The 8130-nt window shown below is 41.1% G+C and overlaps 1 long non-coding RNA gene across 1 annotated transcript; it reads right to left on the bottom strand.

Moving 5' to 3' along the window:
* Positions 1-3178: 3178 nt before the first annotated feature.
* On the bottom strand, positions 3179-7152 carry LOC113991016. The gene is made up of 2 exons (XR_003541809.2): positions 6955-7152; positions 3179-3392 (listed from the first exon to the last, which is right to left on the bottom strand). It is a non-coding gene; the product is annotated as an uncharacterized LOC113991016 (long non-coding RNA).
* Between the last annotated feature and the right edge of the window lie 978 nt (positions 7153-8130).

Here is an 8130-nt window from a genome sequence, read left to right as displayed (position 1 = left end):
TGATGGCAACTGAAGATCAATAATGACCACAAATTATTTTGATGTTTTCCTGTTGTTTATATAAATGAAATTTCAGTACCTAAAGATCTTTCAAATAGATTTCTCAAGGATTGGATTGGGTGTGAAGTTTATGGAAGAGCTGGGACTTTAACAAATCATCTAGAGTCCCAGGCTATGTGCAATCAAATAGCTCTTCAGCGTGGAAGCATTAATAATACCAGAGCATGGAAGAGCATAGAACAAGGGGTTTATTTTTCTCTATTGAACTATGTGCTTAGTTCCCCTACCTTCTTGGTTTGTCCAGAAGTTCAGCCTACAAAGAAGGCAGTGGGATCCACTGCAGTTGGGCACTGCAATAGTTTGGCTTAAAGACAGGCACACAGCCCAACAGCAGAGATCATCTCGTGGCATAAAGTCAGGCTTTCCAAGGGCAGTTCTGGCCAGCTGGTTTGTCAATAAGGATTCTGCTTCACACTTGCCTTGGATGCATAAACTTCCTTGCAGCTCAAGAAGTGCTATCCTGATGTGGAAAGATTGTCTGTATCCCTGTTACTGTTTTAATTGTATTCTTTTTCTCCATGCATTGAATTAGATTGAATATACCTGTTCAGACTAACAAAAGAGATTATTTGGACTACATGAAGTTTGGGACAGTGAACAAACTGTCTTTGTAAACAGAGTAAATATGTGCTTTCCATGCAAAACACAAGCCCTTAGGGAAAAAAAAAACCTGAAAAAAAAGCAGGTTTGCCTCTATTTTTCTCTGTCATCCTCATCAAAGTAGCCAGGAACACTTGTTACCACTTATTTATACACTTATTTATGAATTGCACTTGATTTAGTGATTTAGCAACCAATTAGCTCCACATTCTTGAAATGAATGCAGTTAAAATTAATCCAGGTGGTTTACATTTCAGGAACTGGCAACTCATATTAAACAAGGTTTCAAGCACTGGAATCTTGTAATGGTTTTGGCCACTCAGAAATGACAGAATTATTCTGGAAATGATCTCTTAAAACAGAATTTAATGTTTTGCATGAACATTTGCTCAACTGTTGAGGTCCTTATCAGCCCGTGGCAGCTTGAGTCAAATATAATACACAGGAGATTGAAACTTCAGAGCATCTGACACATACATGCTTGATGGAAGGAATTTTGGAGCTGGGAATTGATGTGTGTTTGGACTCCTTGAATTCAGTGAACTGAGTAAAAGAGTGTGATGGTAGCAGATGCCAATGCCATTGCTTCCTGGAGGCTAGAGCAGCAGCTGAGCACCACAAGGACCTAGAGAAAGGGCTTTCTGATGCTTTTAGATGTACCTGAGAAGGGTTTTCCCTAATAAGAAAAGTAAATCTGTGCAGTGATCAGCCAGATGTGCTATTGCTGGTTTTGCTCTTTGCAGCTGCTGCCATGGTGGCACAATTCCCACTGCAGCAATGGAGCAATTCCTGCCTCTGTCTTACAGGGGGGGACAACCTGGGTTCTCTTCTCTCCATCAGTCAAATGAGCTTCCTGGCTTTTTGTGAAGGAACACATAATTTTAAGCAACTTTAGGGGAACCATAGCAGTTCTTGCCGCTCTCAGTGAGACATCAGCTGTAATATTTAATACTTTAAATGCACAAATGCAATTCTCTTTGTGTTGTTTAGCTTAGTAGTGAGAACTTTTTGGTCAAAGTCCCTGCAAAACCACTCTTTTCCTGCTAGTCTGTCCTGACCTTCATCTTCCTCTTCTCTGAATGTCATGCTTGGAAACTGGAAGAGCTGTTAGACAGGCGGGAAAAAAAAAAAAAAGCAGTGCTTTTCTGATGTTTGGATTGCTATGGTGATTTATGTATAGGGTTATCTACTGGAGCTTCAGGGAGCAGCAATTATGGATCTCAGGTCATCAGATTAGTTCCCAAGGGGCCAGAAGATCTCCTTAGAAGTGGTGACAGATTCAGCTACCAAGCACTGCCTTTCATGGAGCATCTGCAAGCCTTTTGAAAGGCCAAAGGTTTTACTGCAAATAGGATTTTTTTCTTTTTAAATCTGCTGCAGAGCAAAGCACCAGAAAACAGCAGGACTTGCCCCAGGGAGCGCCCATGCTGCCGCAGAGCCAGTGGGGCTGGTCCCAACTTCCAGCTGGCCCTCCCCAGCTAAACCCTGGTGCCTGCTCTCCCCAGGGGGTGGTTGCAAGAGTGCAGCACACTCCAGTCTCTTGTCTGCATGCTCCTTGCTGGGCTACTTCCAGCCTCGAGGACTTGGCAGATCTCCAAGGACCTCGAGGACTTGTGCTGCATCCCATGGGGGATAGGCAGTGCCTCATAACCATGTGTGCTCAGAGCTCGTGGGCTTCTGTGGCAAGAGTGCAGCGAAGATTGATCCTGTGTACAGGCAGGACAAGACCTCTCTGCCATGCCTTTGCTATTTGGGAAGTAAGATAATGCAGCCATGTCTGGGTGGCCCTGTTGTGTAACTGATTGAAAGGGCAGCAAGAGGTTATTATAGAGGTTATTATTTATACTTGTGAAATGAACTGAGCTAAACCAGACAGCAGTGATGCTGTGATCAATAATGGGCAGTATTTTCCCTGAAATTGCATTGAAGTTTTATGCCTTGTGTTATTGAGTTTCATACTCATAAGAGACCCATTCAAGCAGTAGATGTGAGCCGCCATGGCCCAAAGCTGGTGCCATCATTGATGGTGCAGATATCAGAGCAAAACTGCACCATGTTTTTAAAGCAAGGAAATGGAGCATTTCATTTGAAATAACCAGTTAAAGAATCCCGAAACAACCCAGTTCATAATCGTTGGTTGTTTAGTAGGCTATTAAAGATAAAGGCTGTTCATTAGATAATCTCATTAAAACAAAGCCAAGGTAATCAAGCAGTTTACTGACACCTATATGGACTACTGGTTTTCTCATTTCCATTGATTTGTCTCATTTCACATTTCTGGAATGATGCTTACCATCTCTTTCCACAAAGTCTATAAATTGTGGTATGCACAGTGCAAACTCTGTCAGAGAGGTTCTAAAACACAAAATATTTTCTTTCTTCATTAAACAATCTAACCTTGCCCCAGGCAAACAGAGTAGCTTATGATCTTCTCCTTAATGAAGTCACGATAAGTTTTGTAATACATATGGCATTTCCATGGGCCAAGGAAGATGAAAAATTGACTCTGATTCTGGAATAAAGGAAGTTATTTTCTTTATTAAACAGGATAACTTGGATATTGACTGGGCAATGACCATGTCCTGTAGAAGTTTTCAAGGAGAAGTAGAACTGTTTTCAGAGTGTGACTTGGGAATGCCTTCTCTGTCCTGGTCTAAATACTGATGCCTTTGCATTTGAGGTTTGGTTCCTCAGGCTGTTGCAGATTCACCATCACCATTCAGAGGTGGCATCTGCAGGTGACAAAAGCCACAACATGTGGACCCAGGGCCAGTATAAAATTTCCAGCTGCTATAACGATTCTCTCTGTTGCAGGATAAGTATCCTTCATAAGTTCACCAAAAGGAAAAGATACCCCTGTGTTCTTCTCTGTATGTCTGTCTGTGCCCTGAATTCTCTCTCAGACATTTGTCTCAGGTAGCTCTCAGCCAAATAAATGTCTATTCTATTTAGGTATTACTCTGTGATGACTCTAATAGGTGATACATTGTATATCTGCATTAAACTCTCAAAGTACTTTGCATATATTATTTCTCTCTTTTCTTTTTCTTTATTTTTTTCCCCCAAGTGGATAGACTGCAATTTTCCTGCTTGGCAAAGTTCAGAATTGAGATGGTTTTTCTTCATCCAGCCTTGTGTTGAGTAACTTCACAGTTCCATTTTCAATACTGACTTTAGTCATTTATATCCTGAAGTACCAAAATATCTCTTGCAATCTGGATCTAACTAATTTGATGAAGGATGTATGATAAGTTACCCTAATTACTAGGTTCTGAATTCAGGAATACCTGGAATCTCGTCTTGGTCTGGCCTAGTTCATGACTTAGATTTATGGTGATTGACAGTACTGTGGGAATAATCATTAACAACATTTGGGGCTTCTTAGGACTAGAAAAATTATCTTGAGCAATTGACTTCACAGCACATCTGTGAAGGTGAGTGATGACTTGCCAGTCTGACACAAGGAAAAACTGAATTGTGCTAATTTACCTCATATTGAAGTTTCAGAGCCCAAATACAGCCTCAGTTTTCCTTGCTTAACCCCCAAGGCCACTCTTCAGTTACAAGTCCATTCATTTTGCTGGCCTTATTAATAATTTTGTTATGTTTTTGTCAAATATCTGGCTGGAAGCGTTTTCCTGGATCAAATGTAAAAGTCTGTGGCACTCAGAGCCAAACTCTATGAATTCCATCCCCAGGACTGGCTGCAGGAGTTTGGCAGGAGTTCAGTGAAAACAGCATAATGTTAACGCTTCAGCTATTGTAAATTTGCAATAAATACCCGAAGTATGTAAAAAAAATTGTTTAAATGCAAATGAAGCTCTGCCTTAATACAATTACTCATCTTAAGCCACCAAACAACTTTTCTGCTCTAGCCATGAAGTAACAATATAACATTTTGCAGCATTAAGTACTTGCCTCACAGTCCCAAAATATATGTGGAAGTCAGCAAACATCTGGAAAGAAACAATTATTCTTTCTGAATATCTCCTGAGCTGGAATGAAACTTAGCACGTGTGAATAAAAAAAGTTGACAGATTGGCCTTTTTTCAAGGCAGTGGCTTTGCTCAAAGCTTCTGATCGAAAGCAGGGATCAGCATACTGCTACATGGTGTGTTTACACTTATAACCTAACCAGCCTACTGCCTTCTAATCCTTGAGTGGAAACTAATTAGTCAATGTAAAATGAATGTAAATTAGACAGAAACAGAAATAGAAATATTGGCTGCTGGGATTTTTAGGAAGTGCACATAGTTTACTTGTTATAAGCTTTGAATATAAACTGTGATTGATCAAAAGGTACAGCCACATTACTAAGATGTCTGTGCCTTTTGTGCACATTAAATATCTCCAAGCACATACTGTAAATAAGGTAAAACAGATTTTGTTCTGAAATGTTCCCCAGATAGGTTCTGTAGGTGCTTTTTTCCTCTATATGGAGAATTTGAGAGTGATTCTTTGGTGAAGGTCATTAGCAATTTACAGAAGATGTATACATTTAGAATTTGAATAAATGAATAGCTAAAAAAAATAATACTTGTCAAAACTGAAGTTCTTTCCAGGAGAATATTTGCCTCGACAAGTGTTTCAATTTTAAATGATCTAGTGATATTTTTAACCCAAAATATGATATTTATGTCTCAATATGGTTTTTAATTAATTTAAGCTAATATTTTTGACAAATGCAATATGACATCAAACCAAAATATTTTTCCAGTGACATCAAGCTTTCTTTGGCATGCAGTTTCAAGCCCTCAAGATTTTGAGTTATTATCTTGATTTAAAAATCACTTTCTTATCCTCAAGGTGGGAAAATGACTGTATAAGATACTCATTGATCATAAAAGCAGTGGCTCGGGCATTCATTTCCCTTCCAGTTTGCAAGGCAAATCCCTCCTGGGGACAGTTAAATCGGTTACGAATACTCTCAGAGGTCCAGCAGTGACTGTGGTGCTTGGCCAAAATGCAGCCTTATGTACCTTGATAGTTGTGTTTGATTAGAGGTTGTTTGGTATTGTCATCCTTCCACACCATTGCTGGAAGCCTGTGGATGTCGTTTAGAGACCAATGACACAAAGTGGATGTTTTGTAATAGTGCTTAATGTGGAAAACAGAGCAGCTGAATTAGACAAATAGGTGCAATGAGGTGGTAAATAATCCTGTCAAGTGTTGTCTTATTAGGCAGTGGAAGGTAATTACTTCCAAAGGGATCGTCAACGACTTAATTGTTAGCCAGGCAATTCAGTTCATGAGTTGTTCAGAGACCCCCAAATGTTGTTCTCACCCCCCTATAGGCTAATTCCCTTAGTCAAGATCCTTCAGGTGATAAAATCTTGTAAGCATAAATAGGATTGATTTGACTATTGCTTCTGCTCACATTGAAGTGCAGATTTAGCCATGGTAATTAGTTTTAAAATTTACAACAAAAGGAACTGGTTGGCCATCAGGTTGAGCTGTGATTACAGCAAGGTAGACTCAGATTCTGCTTATATTAATCACAGAATTACAGAGGATTTAGGGTTGGAAGGGACCTCTGAAGATCATATAGTCCAACAACCATGGGAAAGGTACTGCATCAGATTTTTTGTGTGACTTCAGGCTGACTGGCAAATCTTCATAACCTTCATGTCACCCAGACCTTTGTGCTGTTACAGATCTGTCCCACAGAGCTGGAGGGACCAAGCCAAAGAGATTCTCCAGGGAGACCATGTGCCTCTGGTCAAGGTGCAATTGGGAGAATGTAAAACTGAGCCCCCCTTCCTCTTATGTGACTGAAGCAGCCAAAAGCTGTTGGAGCCCTGTGTATGAATGAGGCAGCGCTGCTGTTTGCCAGGGTACCCACACCAGACTGGTACATGGCTCTGGTGTGGTTGGGGTGTCCAAGGACAAGCTTATATTAACAGCAGAGATTCAGCTTCTGAATGTTCTCAACTACAAACAACCCCACTTCGACCTGGACTGGTCTGTTCTCTGTACAATATGATTGAGAGAATGACCAGGCCTTGGGAACATCTTGTGGAACTGATGAGGCAGGTGGCGAATGAAGTGAAAGTTTTCCACTTCAGAGGCTTTGAAAGGAGGGAGTTCTTATCATTATGGGACTGGCTGTTAATAAAGCATAAGTTCCTGATATTGTTGACTCTTGCTTTTCCTTTCTTATAATTTACAGGTGTCCTTCCTTAGAATGAAAAGAGAGATTGGCCTGTGACTCCCTGTGATATCTTGATTTGCCTAAGCAGATGACAGAACACACCTCCCTCCCACAAAACCCCCACTCCCCCAAAAAGCCCTTACCCATGCCTCAGGCTCTGAAAGAAAGCACTGAGAATCTCTGGTGAATGGTGGCTGCTTTCTGCATTCAATTTAGCAGCACAGGATAGCCAAAGATGCGTTAAGTGCTCCTAGTGTATTTCCTAGTGTTTTTCCTCTGCATATGAAATCCCTCAGGAAGTCAGAGAGAGGCTTCTGGTCAATCCTGCCCTATTTGGTTGAAGTTTCTTGCCAGCAACGTGATCCTAGTTTGAGTGGATCATTCCCTGTTATGACATCAGCTACTTTGGCATTGGCAGACGCTCACCTAGGCTTGTGGTATGGTGGTGTGTGCTCCCTGTTGGCTTAAAACAACTGTCGCTTTGTACAAAGGGGTTTCTTCCTCTTCTGTAAGGCAGAAGAGTCAGAATAATAGGAGCTGACCGACAGCATCAAAATGTCCCTCTTGCTGTATGTGGGTCGGTTGTTGGGTGTTCATCCACATGCCAGACAGGTCCTTGTGCTTTTGTTTGTTGGAAGATCTGCCATCTGTTGTTCCCCATAGACCTGCTGGAAGGACTGTGGATCAGAAACCAGTTCATCAAATACCCCAGGCAACATACAGCACATCTCTGGGATCTGTGGGTTTAAGACTTGGGAAGTCTTTCTTATGTCATTGGCATCCCAGGTCTGGCTGCGTGTTGAAAAATGATGCTGAAACTGCTTCTCTGCTTTTTCTGTCCCTGTTTGCCAGCACAAGACATTTTCCACAGAAAATGCAGCTTTTAGAGAGGAAACCTCTCTAAAGGAGGGGCTCCTGCTGGCCCAGACACTGACAGCTAACCATCTTGAGATGCCAGAATGATAAAATATTGACAAGCTGCATGCTCATCCTCTGCCTAAATCCACTAAGGTGCTGCATACAGTTTCACTCTTAGCACGGGAATTATCTCACGTGCCTTCAGCCTTTTAAAATTTTAGGGATAGCTAAAGGAGGCAGATGTATATCTGAAGGACCATCACCCCAGATGATTTAAGCACTGCTTTTAGGACAGCATGAATTTTCTCCTGATATCTAAGTTTTTAAGGGAAAATGGATCCTCTCTGCAGACTGAGGAAACCTAACTACAGGGTGTGATTTTACAGGTCTTCATTTTTGTGGTTCCTTGGAAGCCTAGCTTTTATTTAGAAAGACTTTATGTAGATATTTGTCTTTCTTTA

Source organism: Pipra filicauda, unplaced genomic scaffold, assembly GCF_003945595.2.
Source record: "Pipra filicauda isolate LSUMZ 115617 unplaced genomic scaffold, ASM394559v2 scaffold25_size4600443_pilon, whole genome shotgun sequence".
Taxonomy (NCBI): Eukaryota; Metazoa; Chordata; class Aves; order Passeriformes; family Pipridae; genus Pipra; species Pipra filicauda.
Note: the sequence above shows the minus strand (reverse complement) of the source record. Positions and strands in the feature narration are given on the sequence as shown.